The sequence below is a fragment of the Leptodactylus fuscus genome, chromosome 4 (genome assembly GCF_031893055.1).
Source record: "Leptodactylus fuscus isolate aLepFus1 chromosome 4, aLepFus1.hap2, whole genome shotgun sequence".
Taxonomy (NCBI): domain Eukaryota; kingdom Metazoa; phylum Chordata; class Amphibia; order Anura; family Leptodactylidae; genus Leptodactylus; species Leptodactylus fuscus.
This window is the reverse complement of record NC_134268.1, coordinates 45,261,639-45,280,566: the sequence shown is the minus strand read 5'-3', so window position 1 is coordinate 45,280,566 and position 18,928 is coordinate 45,261,639. Positions and strand designations below refer to the sequence as shown.

At 39.6% G+C, this 18,928-nt stretch overlaps 1 protein-coding gene across 1 annotated transcript in view; it reads left to right on the top strand.

The window, feature by feature from the left end:
- The window catches only part of LOC142201133 (uncharacterized), a 279,771-nt gene that overhangs the window by 244,321 nt on the left and 16,522 nt on the right, over window positions 1–18,928 (top strand). The window lies entirely within an intron of this gene.

The window sequence follows — 18,928 nt, the reverse complement described above, 5'->3', positions numbered from 1 at the left end:
GTGTACTGGATCTCACGCGCATGCGCAATGAAGCCAAGATCTATTTACCTTGCTTCACTAAGCAGGCACCAGGAACGCCACAAATTAGATATTCTCCATAATGTTCCAATTTTATTACACGTACTTCGACAGCCCATACACTAAAATTGGAACAATACAGAGAAGATTGCGCAAGAATGACTTGTGAATTAATGAAGTGTTCATCACTAGGTTTGTTTTTTTCCTATTGGCCTCGAACAGAGCTATCTGGGACACTAAGCCACTGGTCCATATTGACCTGTAGGTGATTTAGTCTCCCAAAACAGGTTCCCTTTAAGAATACAAAATGAGGCGCTTAGTAGTCATCACACCTTCATTTTGATTAGCCAAGAATATCCAGTCCGCCACCTCATTGACTGCACTGTATATAGGTGATATGATAGAATTAAGCGTTCTGCTTTTCTTAGGGAAGATCTCAGTATTCCTCAGCTCCAGTTACTCATCTCTCCGAAATTACATTAAAGTTGCAGTCTGCACATAAATCATTTCAAAAGTGAGGAACTGAGGCTTGGAAATGTAATAGAATCTAATTGCAGGGTTTTGGCGCTGCACTTTAGTAAATTGTGATCTTAGCATAAAAACGCAGTGGCCCGAGAGCACAGGATTTTATTATGAAGATGTCAGTGTTAGTCGGAAACATGCACATATTTTTTATTGGATATTAGCGCTTCCAGTGATCAATGACAGTGTGCCGAGTACATTAGAATTTGTTTTTGATCAGCAGAATGCAATTATTCACCAAACTCAAAACAGAAGGCAAACTCGGAAGAGAAAGCCGAAGAGTTATGGCTTTCTTACAGCGCAGGTAATTTTAATATAGACGAGATTGGTCCAAGTCCTGCAGTTTGGACTGATAGATCATCTCACACAACTATCATTTCAATAATCTCAATGACAGTGCGGCACTGGATACTTGGTACACTATTATAAATTAAATTTACGGCAAATGTCATTGCTGAGAATATGGAGAGAAATCCGTCATTTGTGTTTGTGGAAGTTAAGATAGGGGAAAAAATTTAAGATTCTGTGACAAAACATAACAAAAATGATGTATATGTCGGGGCGATATTACCAGTTGTATGCAATTTCCTTTTTCCATTACAATTTCATTAATATACCGGAGTCACAACTGAGTGTGCTATACCAGCACAGCATGTTCTCAGAAGAAATAAGCACATACCTAGATGCCCAGTGATAAGACGAAATGGCAGGTTTGCTTCTTGAAGCGGAAACGGACGCTGCTTTATGTGACAAATTTGCTTCAGCTCAACACGGAATGTGTGGATGGCAGCCATGTTTATCCAGCGCTGTTCTTTAAGGATTCTGAAATACACTTTGGTAAGAACTGTGAGGCAAGGCACAGCAGGTAGCAATAGGAAATGCTGCAGACATGTTGCAGCTCTGATTAGAACACGGCTGAGTTAAGCACGAGGAGATGGAATATACATCAATAGCAAGGAAATTTTCATCTCATGTTCTGAGGACTTGTATTACAGTATTCTTAGTTCTTTTGTTTTTTATTTTTCTCTTTTACTGTTTCCTTTTTACCCCAGCATAGCAATATGGAGTATCCCACCCAAACCCCTCTTTCTACCACCGAGACCCCTTACCATATTAAAATATATAGTTTCAGTTTAATACACAGGGCTGATGGATTAACAAATCCTTATACTCATTGTAAAAAAAATTTTATTATCCAAATAGGACCCCAGTCACAGTACAATTTGTCTAAATAAAGGACCTCCTCCTTGCCTCTAACATCGTCAGCACCTAAAGATTGTGTGGTTTATTAATAATAATATTAATAATAATAATAATAATAATAATAATAATTAATTTATTAAAGAGCTCCCTTAAAGAGGACCTTTCACCACCTCCATCAACTCCAAATCTTTGCACCTGATAATAGACACTGCTCCACTGATTCTGGAATAGTTGGAATGTTTTCTCCACAATTCCTGAGCAATCAGTGCAGTTAGTTTTGGTGCCTGACATGCTATTTAGGCTCTGTACTGGGCATGATTCGGGGGTGGGATTCAGAGGTCTAATCAGAGGTAGACAATGTCAGTGCCCAGAATAATACAAAGAAAACACAAAAAAGCCGCTCAAACCCATGGAGTAGATGCATATAGTAGATGGGCTGCACGGAGTAACTCCCGATTGGGAAGGAGGAAACTTGCAATGAAGAAATTATAAAAAGGTCTCCAGCATGCCAATGAAGTTGAATTAAAATATAACCTTTACTAAGGCCACATTAAAAGTAATTAAAAATGGATCCAAAATGCAAAAAATAAACATAAAAGCTTACGCGTTTCGGGACCGCATACTTCATCCCTTACTCATAGCTCTAACAGATGACAGCAATAGAAACCCTTATAGACACTAGTCAGACCACACCCAACCCTCAAACACAGGTTAACCCCATAAATACCAGGTTTGAAGGTAAGTGATATGACATTCAAACAGAAAACACCTATACACATGAAATCATAATCCGATAATCAACATGAAATACATTGATATTGACATGAATGACAATCACATTGCAAGGGTGTATACAGTCCTATGAAAAAGTTTGGGCACCCCTATTAATCTTAATCATTTTTTGTTCTAAATATTTTGGTGTTTGCAACAGCCATTTCAGTTTGATATATCTAATAACTGATGGACACAGTAATATTTCAGGATTGAAATGAGGTTTATTGTACTAACAGAAAATGTGCAATATGCATTAAACCAAAATTTGACCGGTGCAAAAGTATGGGCACCCTTATCATTTTATTGATTTGAATTCCCCTAACTACTTTTTACTGACTTACTGAAGCACAAAATTGGTTTTGTAACCTCAGTGAGCTTTGAACTTCATAGCCAGATGTATCCAATCATAAGAAAAGGTATTTAAGGTGGCCAATTGCAAGTTGATCTCCTATTTGAATCTCCTCTGAAGAGTGGCATCATGGGCTACTCAAAACAACTCTCAAATGATCTGAAAACAAAGATTGTTCAACATAGTTGTTCAGGGGAAGGATACAAAAAGTTGTCTCAGAGATTTAACCTGTCAGTTTCCACTGTGAGGAACATAGTAAGGAAATGGAAGACCACAGGGACAGTTCTTGTTAAGCCCAGAAGTGGCAGGCCAAGAAAAATATCAGAAAGGCAGAGAAGAAGAATGGTGAGAACAGTCAAGGACAATCCACAGACCACCTCCAAAGAGCTGCAGCATCATCTTGCTGCAGATGGTGTCACTGTGCATCGGTCAACTATACAGCGCACTTTGCACAAATAGAAGCTGTATGGGAGAGTGATGAGAAAGAAGCCGTTTCTGCACGTACGCCACAAATAGAGTTGCCTGAGGTATGAAAAAGCACATTTGGACAAGGCAGCTTCATTTTGAAACAAAAATTGAGTTGTTTGGTTATAAAAAAAAGGCGTTATGCATGGCGTCCAAAAAGAAACAGCATTCCAAGAAAAACACATGCTACCCACTGTAAAATTTGGTGGAGGTTCCATCATGCTTTGGGGCTGTGTGGCCAATGCCGGCATCGGGAATCTTGTTAAAGTTGAGAGTCACATGGATTCCACTCAGTATCAGCAGATTCTTGAGAATAATGTTCAAGAATCAGTTACGAAGTTGAAGTTACGCCGGGGATGGATATTTCAGCAAGACAATGATCCAAAACACCGCTCCAAATCCTCAGGCATTCATGCAGAGGAACAATTACAATGTTCTGGAATGGCCATCCCAGTCCCCAGACCTGAATATCATTGAACATCTGTGGGATGATTTGAAGCGGGCTGTCCATGCTCGGCGACCATCAAACTGAACTGAACTTGAATTGTTTGTCCAAAATACCTTCATCCAGGATCCAGGAACTGATTAAAAGCTACAGGAAGCGACTAGAGGCTGTTATCTTTGCAAAAGGAGGATCTACTAAATATTAATGTCACTTTTCTGTTGAGGTGCCCATACTTTTGCACCGGTCAAATTTTGGTGTAATGCATATTGCACATTTTCTGTTAGTACAATAAACCTCATTTCAATCCTGAAATATTACTGTGTCCATCAGTTATTAGATATATCAAACGGAAATGGCTGTTATAAACACCAAAATATTTAGAACTAAAAATGATGAAGATTAATAGGGGTGCCCAAACTTTTTCATAGGACTGTATGTGTTTTCTGTTTGAATGTCATGCCACTTACCTTCTAAATCTATTTACCGCATCGTGTGTACAAAACCTATGGCTGAATATTCAAACCAGGTATTTATGGGGTTAACCTGTGTTTGAGGGTTGGGTGTGGTCTGACTAGTGTTTATAAGGGTTTCTATTGCTGTCATTTGTTAGAGCTATGAGTAAGGGACGAAGTATGCATTCCTGAAACGCGTGAGCTTTTCTGTTTGTTTTTTGCATTTTGGATCCATTTGTAATTACTTTTAATGTGGAGACATGCTGGCGACCTTTTTATAATGTTTTCATCCCAGAATAATACCCCTATGCCAGACACCACCCACCTAAGCTTAAAAACCATGTTACCGAAGAAGTTTTTCCTTTAGAAAGTAGCAGGCGCAAGAAGTAAGGCCCTGTTCACATCTAAGCACGGTTTTCCATTCGAGGAGTTTGCTTGGGGAACCCTGAATGGAAACCTAATCAAAATAAAAAAGCAGTTACCTTAGGAAACCGGCGGACCCCTTAGACTATAATGGGGTCCATGTGGTTTCCACTCGGTTTCCGCTTGCAGTACTTTTCTCTCCATATTTTTCATGCGGACAGGGAAATGGAATGGCCCGAATGCAGAAGTGACTTGGGCCTAACAAAGTAGGTAGAGGAGGAAGAGAAGATTTCACAGTCTATACATGTCTACACACAGATCTGCTGCTATGTGCTCGCTGCTTGTTCTTCTCACTAGTTACTTGTGTTATTACAGATGACATATTATTCATAAACAGTAAGCAGTTTTCCTAATTGTTCTAAGCTGTCTCCTTTTCTGTGACATGGAGTTTTTTAGCTGCACCATAACCTGGATTTGCAGTCCAGTGTCCCTATATCTCCTATGTTATGGTCACCTGTGCTTTTCTCAGCTGTGTGTTTGTTGTTTTATAGTTTCTTTTGTCAGAATTACATGTAAATAAATAAGGAGTAGTAATAATGTATGGGGAGCATTAGACTGCTGTGTAGTGTGTACTCCCCCAACCTCAGATGGAAATGCAAGATGTGCTGCAGCCGTAATGGGGCTATTAGCAGAAGAAAACTGATAGGCTTATACAACCAGAGAACAAACTGCTCAGCAAAATATTTCAGCATTTGATGAAAACTTAGGCACCCTTTAAGTGTCCCCACCCCACATTTAATACAAGTGACATATATATATATTAGGTTGCCCTTTCACCTACAGGGCTATGACTATAACTGTGTACCTATAGCTATATAGCTGGTGGAAAACCTCAGAAAATTTCCTATAAATCTTATTCCGTTTACATGAGGGTTTTGTTACACTTTACACCCTTTCCATTACAGTAGGAATATACTTCCTGACCAGTCTTGTACATTACATTATTTCTATCTGAATGTGACAATTTAACAAAGAAAGATAAAATACCTTACTATTTTATGGCTCTCCGTTTAAAAAATGTGTTATATGTTTTTTTGAAACTTACGTTTTAGGGACCTTTGTCAAATCCAAAGTAAACAGCAAGATGATGGGGGTTGTAATTTAGCAGTAGCCAGTGTACTGAACGCTGCCTCCCTGTGGAGTACTTCTGATATATCTATCATTGTCTGTTTCTATGATTGATAGTTTAATAATGTTACTAGGAACAACAAAATCACGACACACAGGGGCTGTGAATCCAGATCTCAATAAGAGTGCTGCATTTTTCAAGTAAATTGTCTATAGGCACATTTTGGGCACACACTGTGTTTGTTGAAACATGAAGTATTGCGGTGCTCGGAGGGCACCTGCTGATCAGACACGCTCCTGTAAACCTTTATGAATGGCTCCTGGGTACGGTTATGGTCACACAGACATGGACAACACTGGAAAACATTAATATATGTAATTAGTGAACAATTCACACATCTTTGTGCATATCTGTGGTCCGAGCTACAGAACCTGCTCAATATGTGGGGGGACCGGAATGAAAAAACATGGAACTGCATACATGTGGTCTCACTTACCGGTCCTCCTAGCTGGGCATGTACCAGTAGGTGTATCACTAGTCAATGCAGGTCACGTTCTTACAGTACAACTTATGCCTTCAATCTGGAAAAGAAATGCATGCCAAAAAAAGTATGCATATGGATGCCATGGAAAGGTTATAGATTATACATATAGTGATTTAGTAAAACATATACATCTTTGATCGTTGTTAAGGGAAAAAAGGTGGCAGGTGGCAAGTTATTAGTATTTAAGTCGTGGAAAAATCCTTTAACTTGTGCTATAGCTACTTCATTCTTTGACGCAGAGACGATCCTGGTGTTCAGGATTTCAGCCTTCAGGAATTGATGATATATCTTATTAAAGTACAGAACATCTTGGCTTGGTACATCCTCCTCCTGTATAATTCTTTATTAGAAGATACACCTACATTAGCTAAAGAACATTGCATAATACAAACAAATGTGACAGTAAGATGTCTCTATGACTCTATGTATCCATTTAGGTTTCCATGAAATTGAAATATGGTGTAGCTGTGAATGTCCTTAAAAAAATGTTGGCACAAGTAGGACAACGATTTGTCATCCATACACACAGTATTGACATGTTATAAGGCCTCATGCACTCGACCCTGAGCACACTTAGTGTGATAGCCGTGTTTTTCTTGCCAAGCACAGTGGCCCATTCATTTCTGTGGCCCCATAAACACAACCGTTTGTTTTCTGCGTCTGTGTTATGGGCCCATAACCTGGGACCAAAACTCTGGATAGGTCATTTATGTGCCGCCCATTCATGTCGCCTAGCACTCACAATGTAATGATATAACATTTCTAAGCCACTGGGCAGAACATGATTATTGAAATGCATATTAATATTTTACAAAACATTGTTTACTTTTCCAATAAGAGATAAGCGTATATCAATATCTGCAGTACATGTCTATTCACATAGTTCTATCAGAATTACAGGTAGGGCTTAGGGCTGGGGGGTAACTTAAAGTGTTGTCTGTTGAGCAGAACTTGCGTCTTCCGTACAATGACTGTTCTGTATGAATAAAAACAAAACTCTCAAATGCTGCGATTGGTATTTGTTCCTCTTTAGTAACACACCTTAGATGCTGTTCACACAGAGGAATTTGGAGCGGATTTTGAGACTGATTCCGCCTAAATATCAGCTCCAAATTCCGGTCTCAATCTGCCTCCCGTTGTTTTCAATGGGAGTAACTGACGGACACAACATATTCCATGGCTGATTATTCCGTAGTATGAGGCTCATGCTGATAAGCTCCATTGTGTCAAACCCGCGGCATAAAATCAAAGCTCTACTTCAAATTCCACATCCTAATTTCTTGTAGATGAATTAGCATTTACAGTCTACTGATGCTTGGAAATCCAATTCATCCCTTTACCACCAGAGTGGGGAGTCATTACTGATGACAAGCTTTCCTGGTCCAAGGATATATACAGTCCTATGAAAAGGTTTGGGCACCCCTATTAATCTTAATCATTTTTAGTTCTAAATATTTTGGTGTTTGCAACAGCCATTTCAGTTTGATATATCTAATAACTGATGGACACAGTAATATTTCAGGATTGAAATGAGGTTTATTGTACTAACAGAAAATGCGCAATATGCATTAAACCAAAATTTGACCGGTGCAAAAATATGGGCACCTCAACAGAAAAGTGACATTAATATTTAGTACATCCTCCTTTTGCAAAGATAACAGCCTCTAGTCGCTTCCTGTAGCTTTTAATCAGTTCCTGGATCCTGGATGAAGGTATTTTGGACCATTTCTTTCTACAAACAATTCAAGTTCAGTTAAGTTTGATGGTCGCCGAGCATGGACAGCCCGCTCTCAAATGATCTGAAAACAAAGATTGTTCAACATAGTTGTTCAGGGGAAGGATACAAAACGTTGTCTCAGAGATTTAACCTGTCAGTTTCCACTGTGAGGAACATAGTAAGGAAATGGAAGACCACAGGGACAGTTCTTGTTAAGCCCAGAAGTGGCAGGCCAAGAAAAATATCAGAAAGGCAGAGAAGAAGAATGGTGAGAACAGTCAAGGACAATCCACAGACCACCTCCAAAGAGCTGCAGCATCATCTTGCTGCAGATGGTGTCACTGTGCATTGGTCAACTATACAGCGCACTTTGCACAAATAGAAGCTGTATGGGAGAGTGATGAGAAAGAAGCCGTTTCTGCACGTACGCCACAAATAGAGTTGCCTGAGGTATGAAAAAGCACATTTGGACAAGGCAGCTTCATTTTGGAAACAAAAATTGAGTTGTTTGGTTATAAAAAAAGGCGTTATGCATGGCGTCCAAAAAGAAACAGCATTCCAAGAAAAACACATGCTACCCACTGTAAAATTTGGTGGAGGTTCCATCATGCTTTGGGGCTGTGTGGCCAATGCCGGCACCGGGAATCTTGTTAAAGTTGAGGGTCGCATGGATTCCACTCAGTATCAGCAGATTCTTGAGAATAATGTTCAAGAATCAGTGACGAAGTTGAAGTTACGCCGGGGATGGATATTTCAGCAAGACAATGATCCAAAACACCGCTCCAAATCCTCAGGCATTCATGCAGAGGAACAATTACAATGTTCTGGAATGGCCATCCCAGTCCCCAGACCTGAATATCATTGAACATCTGTGGGATGATTTGAAGCGGGCTGTCCATGCTCGGCGACCATCTAACTTAACTGAACTTGAATTGTTTGTCCAAAATACCTTTATCCAGGATCCAGGAACTGATTAAAAGCTACAGGAAGCGACTAGAGGCTGTTATCTTTGCAAAAGGAGGATCTACTAAATATTAATGTCACTTTTCTGTTGAGGTGCCCATACTTTTGCACCGGTCAAATTTTGGTTTAATGCATATTGCACATTTTCTGTTAGTACAATAAACCTCATTTCAATCCTGAAATATTACTGTGTCCATCAGTTATTAGATATATCAAACTGAAATGGCTGTTGCAAACACCAAAATATTTAGAACTAAAAATGATTAAGATTAATAGGGGTGCCCAAACTTTTTCATAGGACTGTAAATATATATATATATATATATATATATATGTTATGTGTAGATTGTGATCCCATATAGGGCTCACAGTGTACATTTTTTTTGTCCTATCAGTATGTCTTTGTAGAATAGGAGGAAATTCACGCAAACACCAGGAGAACATACAAACTCCTTTCAGATGTTGTTCCTGGTGAGATTCGAACCCAGGACTCCAGCACTGCAAGGATGCAGTGGTAACCACTGAGCCACCGTGTTGCCCCCCGGTCCAAGGATTATATTGAGGAATTGCATCAGCATTTAGAGCAGGACTGGTAGATTTTTTTCTAAGACTTAGATGGCCATTTTTCACAAAATCCTTTGATTTGTATTAAAAGAATGATCCAATCTTGAATATTTTGGAGGACAATGTATGCCATGCTATACACCAACCAATCTGATATTGATCACACGTCCATATGATAGGCCATCAATATCTCGTCTTGAACTGTTCTTTAAACACCAGCCCCAAGGCTACCTACATTTTCCATACACATTCTGTCTATACATGTAGGCTTACTTTCTTCCTATTGCTTATATTAGAACGTCCTGCATTCTTTTCCACAATTGTATCCTAAGGAGAGCGTTGTACATTGTGCTGACCATGACTGTGACAAGATGGTGGAGACTTGCAGATGGCACTTAGTGATAATTTGCTGGTGTGGGACATTAAGGGATTAATGTCACGGCTGATAAGATGTCTTGTTAATATTTATTTATTCATAAAATATTTGCCGGTAGAGATAAAACAAGACATAAATGTTGTCTCTTTGTGTACCATAGTTGTGAAGAGCAGAGAAATAGGGGCAGAGGGGAGAACTAGCAATTATAAGCGGCGCTATGTGCGTGCCGAGGTCGGGAAGTCTCTGGTAGAGTCAGATAAAGGCTTCGGGGCCACATGTCACATTCCACATTGTATTTGCCCTTTTTCCCCTTACAGTTACAGTAATAAGGCAGGCTGTAGGAAGAATCATGCAGCAATTATTCATTTTTGTTGTCACCAGTCATTCAGTACGCCCGGGCTCATAGAAATTAATTCGGCCTGACACTATGCTCTGCCGTTCTGACTGTGGCATTGGTAACAAGCAGCACTCTACAATACCTGGCTAAAGTATAACCTAGAACTATGTATTATATGTAACACATTCATACAACAATGTATGCATCACAATCCACCAGCTTTCCTTCATCTGTCCTAACAACATGAATAATAAGCAGCAAGTACTGCAACTGCTATGTATTGAAGGTTAAACAAGTTCTTCAGTTTCATGTAGACATGTCAAAAATCACATTGTTCCTAAGACCCACTTATCAACGTTGGGGTCTTGGAACGCATATGTGGCCATCACTTGATTGACACCAACAAGTTTTTTTTGTCCTTCAAGGGAACCTGTCATGTTATACATGTGCTTCGATCTGCAGAAATGGATGGTACAGAGTAGCAGAAGCTGAGCAGATTGATATATGGTTCAAGCCTCCAGCACACGATAGAACACAGAACAGAAAATCTAGTCCATACATTGGTCCAAACCTAAACGGAAGACCTGGACTCCTTGCCTCATATTATATGATGAGTCAGAGAAGGCAGGGACTCATAGCCCTCTGCACTATTTGTGTAGTGTACTGTTATAATAGCCTTACTACACAGATATCCTACAATAGCATGCTGTTTATTCACTTAGTGTTTGTTACCCCTCAATAAAAGTATAAGCTCCAACATTTTCTTGGCAAGAGAATGCCAAGAGTGTACAAAGCAGGAATCAGAGAAAAAGGTGGCTACTTTGAAGACCCTAAAATATAAGACAGATTTTCAGTTGTTTCACACTTTTTTGTTAAGCATATAATTCCACATGTGTTACTTCATAGTTTCGATGCCTTCAGTGTCAAGCTACAATTTTCATAGTCATGAAAATACAGAAGACTCTTTAAATGAGAAGGTGTGTCCAAACTTTTGGTCTGTACTGTGTATATATCCAAAGTTTCGGTCTGTACTGTGTGTGTATATATATATATATATATATATATATATATATATATATATATATATATAATTAGTGTTGGCCAAAAGTATTGGCACCCCAGCAATTCTGTCAGATAATACTCATTGTCTTCCAGAAAATGATTGCAATCACAAATTCTTTGGTATTATTATCTTCATTTAATTTGTCTTCAATGGAAAACCACAAAGATGAATTTTCAAAAAGCCAAATTGGCTATAATTCCACACCAAACATAAAAAAGGGGGTGGACAAAAATATTGGCACTGTTTGAAAATGTGATGCTTCTCTAATTTGTTTAATTAACAGCACCTGTTACTTACCTGAGGCACCTAACAGGTGGTGGCAATAACTAAATCACACTTGCAGCCTGTTGAAATGGATTAAAGTTGACTCAACCTCTGTCCTTGTGTGTACCACATTGAGCATGGAGAAAAGAAAGAAGACCAAAGAACTGTCTGAGGACTTGAGAAGCAAAATTGTGAGGAAGCATGAGCAATCTCAAGGATACAAGACCATCTCCAAAGACCTGAATGTTCCTGTGTCTACCGTGCGCAGTGTCATTAAGAAGTTTAAAGCCCATGGCACTGTGGCTAACCTCCCTAGATGAGGATGGAAAAGAAAAATTGACGAGAGATTTCAACGCAAGATTGTGCGGATGGTGGATAAAGAACCTCGACCAACATCCAAACAAGTTGAAGCTGCCCTGCAGTCCGAGGGTACAATAGTGTTACCCCGTACTATCCATCAGCGTCTGAATGAAAAGGGACTGTATGGTAGGAGACCCAGGAAGACCCCACTTCTTACCAAGAGACATAAAAAAGCCAGGCTGGAGTTTGCCAAAACTTACCTGAGAAAGCCAAAAACGTTTTGGAAGAATGTTCTCTGGTCAGAGGAGACAAAAGTAGAGCTTTTTGGTAAAAGGCATCAACATAGAGTTTACAGGGAAAAAAAGAGGCCTTCAAAGAAAAAAACACGGTTCCTACAGTCAAACATGGCGGAGGTTCCCTGATGTTTTGGGGTTGCTTTGCTGCCTCTGGCACTGGACTGCTTGACCGTGTGCATGGCATTATGAAGTCTGAAGACTACCAACAAATTTTGCAGCATAATGTAGGGCCCAGTGTGAGAAAGCTGGGTCTCCCTCAGAGGTCATGGGTCTTCCAGCAGGACAATGACCCAAAACACACTTCAAAAAGCACTAGCAAATGGTTTGAGAGAAAGCACTGGAGACTTCTAAAGTGGCAGCAATGAGTCCAGACCTGAATCCCATAGAACACCTGTGGGGAGATCTCTTGATGGCAGTTTGGAGAAGGCCCCCTTCACATCTCAGGGGGGACCTGGAGCAGTTTGCCAAAGAAGAATGGTCTAAAATTCCAGCAGAGCATTGTAAGAAACTCATTGCTGGTTACCGGAAGCGGTTGTTCGCAGTTATCTTCTCTAAAGGTTGTGCTACCAAGTATTAGTCTGAGGGTGCCAATACTTTTGTTCGGCCCATTTTTGAAGTTTTGTGTAAAATGATCAATGATTTGACTTTTTTTCATTCTCTTTTGTGTTTTTTCATTACAAGCAAAATAAATGAAGAAATTAATACCAAAGAGTTTGTGCTTGCAATCATTTTCTGGAAGAACACGAGTATTATCTGACAGAATTGCAGGGGTGCCAATACTTTTGGGCAATACATGTGTGTGTATATATATATATATATATATATATATATATATATATATATATATATATATCAAATTAATATGTGGAAAAGAAAGTGCTGTGGCATCCACATAGCGTAGAAGTCATGGCCAAAACCGCTGTGTTTTACAGTACCTGCAAAGTAGATGGGAGTCTGACTAATCTCATCCACACATTGCAGAAAAAATCTGTAGCAGAAATGTGATGATTTCAAAAATGCGTTTACCTGCGGAAACATTTTCTGTAAAGGTATAATAGAGGCAGAAATTCCACAGAGGAATATGGGGCCAAATATGCAGGTAGGTGCCAGGGCTGTGGACTTGGTAGGCCTCTTTTCTCCTCTATTTTTGCATCGGCCGACTCCAAATTCTGACTCTGGCTGATAGTCATGATCAGACAGAAGCAGTAAAGATCCTTTAACTCATTAAACATCTAATGATTGACTTCCTATCATAGTAAGAATGTAACTAACTATGTATCTAATTATATAAAGATCAATATCTGTATAATAGTTAGAACAATTAATCATCCTATTTTGTATCTCTAGTCAATGTCATGGAATTTTTTCCAACTCCATCCCAAACTTACTCTCTGACTCCACCGCCCTCGTAAATACTACAATATAATAATATCATAATAATCTTTATTGTAAGACCCCCCTCCCTTTGTATATTGGGCATCTCCTTATGAGTAATGAACACAGAGATGTACAGTTGTGTCTTAGCATCTGATTTTACTCCAGTTCACACTTGCAAATATGATAAATTATTTGGATTTTTTGTAAATGCTGCACAAATGACATTGAATAGTTATTTTGTTAATGTGTATTTAATGGATGTTCCTTCCTGATCATTATAATAACATTAAAACGCCATATACAATATAGGGTGACAGCGGCACTCACGCCGTCACATGGTGCCTCAGTACTGATGAAGACATCACTCCAATATATGTGGTTCTTTATGTAGCAGGAGCCCATCACATGGGCCAAAATATGCTCTTTATTAGCTATCGTTGCCTTGATTGACATATATGATTGACATATGCGATGTATGGGAATGACCCACTGTGGATACATAGAGATATTCAGTCCGCAATCAGATTGCAAAGCCAGCTTTTGTTTCATTGGAAAGAGAAACAGCTCCGTGTAATACATCAATATATATTTCTGAACAAAGGGATTCTTAAAAAGCGTGCTCGAGAACAAGCCATTGTCATATACTGTTTCCTGTAGCTGAAAAAAATCTGCTCACGTTATTGATTAATGCCAGTCACAATGGGAAAAATGCATTGAAAAGGGATCAGCTTTTAGAAAGCCATAATTACATCTCCAGCAAGGAGGGTTATTTACCCATGCATCTCCACAAGCAGGATGCAGCCGGTGATATCCCGCTCTACAAACAGCAAATTGCAGGAGATTTCTTCCTTCTTAGAAATGCTGTTGTTGAAGGTGTAACATGTTCGCCAGTGGGCAGCATTTCATGTCAGGTTCTTCTAGGAAGAAATCTATGTGGACTTTTTCACCGGTTCAGTTCATTTCACTTAGAACGGTAGATAACTGAAAGGGTTAAAATGAACTGGGGGACTCCACCTATGGGCACATACAGAAATCCTGAGCCCATGGAAACAAGTCATAAACAGTAAGTAAATGAAATAGCTGCAGCAAATTTTAACTTGACTTACGGTGTGAATTTTCACGCTGCAGCAAGTTATCAGATACATGTTAATGCCCGCTATATCTATAAATACTGAAAATATACAAGGGATGTTATCAAAGCGAGTATGGCAGTATACGGTCGTAAAAAAGCCACAACTTTTGGCAGACTAAATAGGCTGCCTTTATTCATATTGCTGGTGCCTCTTTAAAAACTTGCTTACACTAGAGCACTTGAAACTTCCACCTGCTTCTAGCTGTCATAGGCTTTAGTTTTTGGTGCCTAGATGACCCAAGAAGTTGCAAAATTATTAAAAACTGTACATGTTGTGGTTGGTATTCCCCTTCTGGTTGTCATTGTGTCTCCAGCCCATGAAAGGAACAGCAGCCATGGAACCTGACCATGTGTAGTCATGTGACATGCCATCATCACTTACCAGCAGGGGCATAACTTGAGGGGGCAGTCACACCAAAGACCAGGAGTCTTAGGGGGCCCGTAAGCCCTGGCATCAGTATTGAGATTGCAGCTTCCATCTGGCCCATAATCCAAGGAGACCCACAGATTACACTAACCACACTAAGGGAGATTAAACTCCTTAGCACCCGTAACCATCACTATCAAGAATTCAATATAGGGATGAGGTAGGGGGCCCCAGACAAAATATTGCACCAGGGCCCACAAGACTTTAGCTACACAACTGCCTACCAGAGGTGTGGGGGTGCCTGTTACATTATCTGCAGAAAGTGAGTGCTTGTCACGTGTCCTGTGGCAGTACTCCAACTTCAATTCAATCTACTTTGAACCCCCCCAATACCACAAGTTGCATTTTTTCTCTTACACACATATGCATTCTTACACACATACTCATTCTCTTCATAAATGCAGTCAGGTATGAATCCACTATATAATCCACTATATTCTTTATTATAAATAATAAACTAAATTGATATCGTGCCACCATATTCCTCAGCAATTTATAGGTTTCTTAGGGTTTTAGGGTTCTTGTACAGAAAACGATCAGATTTTGTGGTGTAACAAAGCAAAACAGTTCAGTACTTGGAGTAAGAGCCCAGCCTGCAAGAGCTTACAGTCAACCAGGAACTAAGGGTGACACGGAAAATAAAGTAGTATCATAGTGCTGCCAGCTTTTCTTTTAAAAAAGTTGTAGTACTTATAAAGCTACATGAACCAGTCACCAGCCAGTACCTGTGTATGTATAGGTATGAGTGCATGTAATGTACGGGCTAGCATTGGATAACTATCAGGTTCTGAAGAATAGTATAGTAGTAATAGTAGAAGGAGGCTAAGCTCAATTAGATTAGGTCTGTCTATAAAGATGTTTTTCTAGGGCATACTTGTAATTATGGATATTGAAATTACCCTCACCCACTGTCTCTATCCCCCTTACCTCCTAGATTGCAAGCCCTTGCGGATAGGGCTCTCAATCCAACTGTACCAGTTGGTCACTGTTGATATTGTATTGTATTGTTTTGTGTATTATGTGTTTTGTAAATCCTCAAATTTATAGCAACATGGAAATAATATAATAATGTACAGCACCATGAAATTAGTATAATAATGTACAGCACCATGGAATTAATAATGTATAGCACCACGGAAATAATATAATAATGTACAGCGCCATGGGAGTAATATAATAATGTATAGCACCATGGGATTAATATAATAATGTGCAGCATCTTGAATATAAGATAAGAATGTATAGCACCGTGCAAATAATATAATATTGTGCAGCACCAGGGAATTAATATAATGTACAGCACCATGGGAATTATATAATAGTGTACAGCACCATGGGAATAATATAATAGTGTCCAGCACCATGGGAATAATATAATAGTGTCCAGCACCATGGGAATAATATAATAGTGTACAGCACCATGGGAATAATATAATCATGTGCAGCACCAGGGAATTAATATAATGTACAGCACCATTGGAATAATATAATACTGTACAGCACTATGGGAACAATATAATAATGTACAGCACCATGGCAATAATATAATAATGTGCAGCACGAGGGAATGAATATAACATACAGCACCATGGGAATTTGATTGTATTTGACCCATAAGCTTGCAGACCATATCGGCATTCCTCGGCACAATGACTGGTATTTAGAACAGGACTCGAATAACCGTCTGGTTTAGCTTCCATACTGAGCAGAGTACCTGGAATCACCAAGCTACAGATTCTCTCTTTTTTAGTGACTCAAGCCTTTACTTAATTCCATGGAAGTCTTTTCTGTTCTGGAGAGGTAGTGAAGATCATAATGGGATGCATTGATAGTACGTTAGAAAGGCTCATATGCAGAAGTCTGCGGCATTCATCACAGCCCTTGGTACCTAATGCATATTTAATCACAAATATGTTTGCCCTTGTTCATACTATTACAAACAAGGATGTGTTAAGTACTACACATCCTGCCATTAGCGCTACCCTTGAATCTTTCTTATAGTTATTCTGTTACAGCGTCTCTCTTGACAGACTCCACAGGCAAGTTACAAGGAACTTTGAAGCAGTCTCTGTCTATCACAAGGACAGGCTGTCAGATCTGCATGTCTGTATGCGATCTGCTTTCCTGATTTCTCTTTGATACCTTGTAATGATTGTACGTGAACCTATTTGTGAATAATAAACATAATATCTTATCCGATACAGTTTCTAGTTACTCTGATGCTTTAAATTTGTTTTTGTTTCTTGCAAAACTTTGCTTTTCTCATATAGGCTGTTTGTTTGTGTGTTTTATCACCAACCAATATGATAAAAGTAATCATTTTATTATGGCGCGAAATCAGCAAAGAAATATTTAGCTAGGCTGTGTTCACGCTAGCGTCGTGGCTTTTATTTATAATGGAAGCAGCGATGCTATGATAGGTCTGATGGATCCACATAACGCCCACCAGGCCTCATTTACTTATAAGAGTCCTTTTACGGTCTTTGTTGTTTTGATTGCAAGAAAAATGCTGCATGCTGTATAATGCTTGCCATCACAAGGGACAGAAAATCTTAAAAAAAAATCTTATTGACTGAGACGTAGATGTAGTAACGAACACAGACCATGGACAAGCGTGGTGCTGTTTTTGGAAAAAATAAAAATCAAACAATTATTTTGTACTGTAAATGTGAAAAGTCCCTAAAAAGGGATACTATCATTAGAATCCCTTATTCTACAAAAGACCACATCGGAATAGCCTTTATATAGGATATTCTTCTCCTACCTTTATTATTCTGATCCACACCACCATTTGTGTGAATATTCTTTTTTCTTTCGTATGCAAATGAGTCTTCAGAAAGCACAGGGGCACGCGTCTCCTGTGCTCTCCAAAGACTCTCCAGCGATGCCTCTGTCTTCTTCTCCTGACTTTCCCTGGATCCCACTGTAGGGGATTGTCGAGTTATAGGTTGGACTTGATGGATTGATGTCTTCATCCAACTTCATCTACTATGTAACTATGTAACTCCTCTTCACCACGTCTGTGCGGCCATTGTTGCCTCTTACACAAATGTCCATTCGGCCCCTGGAAAATGGCCAGCTCAGTCGACTCTGCTGGCTGATCACGCGCGAAGAGACTTCGGGCAAAGGACACAGAATACGCCCTTTCCTTACCAGAGATACATTAAAGACACTTACTGTCTCTCTGATTCATTCTCGCCTTGACTACTGTAACTCCTTACTAATCGGTCTTCCCCTCACTAAACTCTCCCCTCTACAATCTATTCTGAATGCAGCAGCCAGGCTCATCTATCAGGCTAGACGCTACAGTGATGCCTCTGCTCTGTGCTTGTCACTACATTGGCTGCCTATTCATTATAGAATAAAATATAAAGTTATCACCCTCATCCACAAGGCTCTCCATAATGCCGCACCCCCATACATTTCCTCCCTCATCTCTCTACCGCCCAACCCGTGCTCTCCGTTCATTCAATGACCTAACACTTACATCCTCTATTATCAGAACCTTCCATGCTCGTATACAAGACTTCTCCCGAGCTGCACCACTTCTCTGGAATGCTCTATCCCGGACAATCAGATTAACTCCCAATTTCTACAGCTTCCAGTGCAAACTAAAGACACATCTTTTCAGACAGGCCTATCACAATACTTAATGTAAACCCTTCCGTACCGTCATTAGAATCCCCAAAATTTAACCCTCCTCTGTTCCAGCTCCCACATTACCCCAGTCTCCATAGACCACCATTGTATGGAGGCGGATTTTGAGGCGAAATTCGCTGTCAAAATCTGCGTCCTTGCCCCGTGTGAACCAGCCCTAAGGCTACCTTCACACAATGTAAATGCGAGCT